The sequence below is a fragment of the Argopecten irradians genome, chromosome 1 (genome assembly GCF_041381155.1).
Source record: "Argopecten irradians isolate NY chromosome 1, Ai_NY, whole genome shotgun sequence".
Lineage (NCBI taxonomy): Eukaryota > Metazoa > Mollusca > Bivalvia > Pectinida > Pectinidae > Argopecten > Argopecten irradians.
In genome coordinates this window covers 15953224-15957851 of record NC_091134.1, presented here as the reverse complement: position 1 = coordinate 15957851, position 4628 = coordinate 15953224, and positions in this window count along the sequence as shown.

Below are 4628 nucleotides of genomic sequence, written 5' to 3'. Positions count from 1 at the left end.
TCTTACAATTATTTGATATAAACATATGAGTTGACCCAAACCAAATGTTATTGTGTCCACCGTGCACAGAATCACGTAGAAACTGTTGTCACATCTGCTGCTGTACAAACACGGCTGTTGAAAATAGATATTCCGTCCTCTATATTTACAGAGTGCCTAGTGGTCCTCGACACTGACGTCGGGTATTAAGTATCCAGGATCCGGTAAATATGTAACATTACGGCTGAGCCGATTATTGTTCAAATAATTGACTGACACAGCAAATCAGGAAGAAGTGATAGACCCCAGCGTCTAACAAATCTCCTCACAAGGACTGAAGATCCGGACAAAACTGGTTATTATAAATATATAATCATAGATAGACTTAGTGCAAATATCCGTGTGGTTACGAATATTGGTTTTAGTAGTGCGATGCCACCGGAAACGGTTGCCTTCTTCTGTGATAACAAAGACAAATATATATCACAGATTAAATTAGGCAAGCATATGCGATTGGATTATCTTTTATGAAAGCATTGAACGTCTTTCAGTTGGCATTCATAGACAATATGAATGCCAACTGAAAGACGTTCAATGCTTATATTTACATGACAAATATGTGATGAAATCCCAAAGGATTTTGTATCTATTTAAGGTACATATTGTTATTTTGTTGAGGTTATGAGGGTATAATGATAATGGAGCACGTGTAAATTATGTAACATCAGCGAAGAAATCTATCCCTTATATTTACGGGTTTTCACGCAAATTATTTTTATTTATTCTCGCGACAGTCGCATATTTCTTAATAAAATACCAATATTTTTTCAATTGAACAGCTGATTGTAATCGAGTCATTTATATGGTCCCACTTAAATTGGGGTCATAACCCCACATTGCTACGCCAGCGCCTATTTCCGTAAAAATAGAATCGACGAACGTGTTGTACTATCATTATACATTGATAATGATAATACTAGAAAGCATAGTTATTGAGACCATGTCAGTACAAACTGTAAATATAATGAATTAATCATTCGTTAACGTTATTGATGGAACAGCCCTTTGAGCAGCCGTTTTCCGTGATCGCTTATAATTACACGACCATTGTTACGTCACAATGATAAAGACGTCAAAATAAGCGCTTGGAGTTCATAGACTGTATGAATGCAAACTGCGCATATTAGGTAACATAGTGGGTGCTGCAGAAAAAATGTAAATATTTATATTATAATTTTTTTCTATTACTGGATTTTCTGATTTAAAAGATTATATATTTTCTTGGTTGCATCCAAACACAATTGTTGTTTTAATGTTTTGCCCTATTATATATATCATATTTGTATATTAAAGAATGTATCTTAATCTGCTATCGAGGAGTAACATTAACTATTCGCGAGCGTTCCGAAGTACAAATGAACATGGCGGTGACGGTTAAAGTAAGTGAGCTACACGATATATAGATGGAGTTTCTACAAAGTACGGGTCATGACACATCCAAAGGAGATTGTGGATGAACACAGTTATGGGTACTCTTTACCACCACAAGCGTAGATTTTGAAATTTTGGCTTGGTTTTTGAGGTACCCATTAGAGCCGAGACGACATTTCGACCGGACAGGGAAATGTCTACCTAGCATATTTTTCGTAAATTTCCCGATACATCAAGCCATAACTTCGTCAAAACTTGGCCAATTTTGTCCATCAAGCACTCAATGTAAAGATAAATTATTTCTCTTAAGGTAAGATATTTATCAATGTTGTATAGAACCCATTTATTAAAATAATCACGGTTTTAAAAAAAATGGGTCCGTTTTTCTCGACCGCCGAGTTCATACCCTTGATAATATAATATATATATATGTATACTGTTGGTTAAAAAATTTCGTGCCAGGTCCCTGTGTAACATAGTGGGGCTGCAGAAAAAAATGTAAATATTTATTTATAACTTTTATCTATTACTGATTTAAAAGAATATATTTTTCTTGGTTGCATCCAAACACAATTGTTGTTTTAATGTTTTAACCTATTATATATATCATATTTGTATATATTAAAGATGTATCTGCTCTTGCGAGGAGTACATTAACTATTTCGCCATCTGTACATACATGTATGAGCGTAACGTCATTTTTTTCATACAGAATTTTACACATAAACTAGTGATGTAACAATCAATACCTGTCCTTAGAAATAGAAATAAAACACATGTTATCAACTGTTTTTTGTTTTTATTATTAAATTTATGCGTAGTCTCTACACTTTCTTAGAATGTCCTTTAATGTTTGATAAATCAGCGGTTCTAGGGTTAAAGGGAAGCAACTCTTATAAAATTCTAGGTTAGGAATATTTTTATAAAGAGAGAAAATGGACTACAATCGTTTGAATAAAATTTTCGTTTGATTTGTTATTTTATTAGATTCTATTGTGACTTAAATGTTACAAATGTATGCCATTTGTGTAACTGACAATGAACATGAGTACAAATAAAAAAATATATATGAATGTGCAGTGACAAGGAATAGTGCAAAGACGTTAAAAACGACTGCACATTTTTGATAATACATGAGCAAGCAATGTGACTTGTGTTCTCATTTTGAATCATGAAAAGTGAAAGCAAGCTTGTGAAGGATATGAATGAGAAGTTAAATTACCCTGAATCAAATATGATAAATGAATAATAAATTGTAGGAGAATTAAAAACGCATGTAATAGTCTTCATAATGAATCCCTTAATTTATTTCATATACCTGTATGTTATCTAAAAAACATTAATTTGTATGATCTTTTTTGTTTTAACAATAACAATTGTTGAAATGCATGAATCTTCTTCAAAAAATCAAAATAATTTATCCAATGAGGGAAATAGGGGTTCAAAGAGAGATAACTCTTATATGTTTTGGTTTGCCGTGTGTGATGGATTTCAGGCTTATTAGTCTTGTTCAGTAGCAAGAGTAGTGTATTGGCCTTACAAAGTACCAATGACTTGTAAATTCTCATACTGATATACGTAACTAATAAAGAACACATAATTCAGAAAGCAATATCTCTAAAAGGTATGGATTTCTTAATACGGCTGTTGGTGTTTCAAATGTAGTAAATTTTGTATATATGATGTTTATCAATATCTAGCTTGATGTTTGAGGACATTATCATCCTTAAATAAATATAGCAATTGAGATTATTTATGTATATATCAATATTATTTTGTATCTACTGTTAATATGTAAGGAGGGGGCGTGTACAGGCATGTTGCCTGTTGCCCAATTCCGTTTGTCTGTAACATCTAACAATAAAATATTCCGATATGAAATGTATAGTAAACAAAATGTCCGGAGTTGTCTTCCTTGGCCTAGTCAGTGATGCTTAGTGACATGAAGAAGAGACTTAAGCCAAGCGTTTTCCAATATCCGTCTCATATTCTCTTTTCCGTATTCAAATATCTTTGTCATCATTATGACAAGCTGAGAAGCACCAGGTATATGTCACCAGAGTCATAGTTTGATTTTTGGGTGTATTTATATTAATCATATTGCATAATTCTATTCACCATTTTGACACAAGATATAATTTCGAAGGTTTAGTTAGCAGTTTTATTGGCTCATTGTTATGTTATTTTCAATTTGCAGCTTTCCGTCTTAAAAACGTACCATAAAACATCTGAATTAACTTTTGAATGATTCCCCGTTGTAATTGTTGCTTTGTGAAAAGCTCTTGCTGTTAAAAGTATTGGAAGAGTCATTTAAATAAAACCAGATATTCGACTATAGAAAATCTATTTGTTCAGTATGAATATAAATCGTTTTCAAATTATTCGTATTGAGAAGCTAGCATTAGCTTACCAATGATGTCCTATGAGGAAATATTGAGCGAATTGAGATATCCTTCACTCTGTTAAGAATTAGTATATCTACACCCCGAGAAACACCTGTTGCGTTCCTAATTCTTGATATTTTGATTTATTAGTGACACATACGATGTCAATTTCATCAGCGTTTTTTTCGTAACTGGATTTCCCGTGCGTAAATACTAGTTTAAGCAAAGTTTATAGTCGGAAACATGTCGAAATAGATATTATGATAGAATCATCAGAAAAATTGACAGAAATTGTACAAACAGTAACCTTTGAGTTGTTTGACATTCATGAATCACCACAATATTTCCTTATTTGGGCTTTGGATGATCTATATTGCATAGCTATTCCTATTTAAAGCAAATACCCATTAAGGACTGTTGTTGATTTTATGTCCATATGCATCCTCCTAGATATTCCTGGGGTTGCTGTTGTCGTTAAATCCACCCATGGACAACAGTATGTATTGAATTCATGTTAATTACGTTATTCCTGTATAATTGGTCTTTTTCATATCCTATGTCACTTTTCCGTTTCTTTTAGATTTAAAGTTCCTCTGATTTTATCAAACTTATCAAAGATAGCGCTTATTGCATTTTTGACAAGTATTTTTGTTTCAAAATGTTAAAATCAAATAAAAGCACGAATTTGTGTTTGCTGCATTAGCCCGGATGAACGTAGAATTGCATTCCTTGCAATCCATGGAAGAAAGACTGTATCCTTATGGCGCAATTAATTGTGTTTGTATAACTCTTTGAAAGCAAAATTATATAAAGAAGAATACAATGAGAAATCGA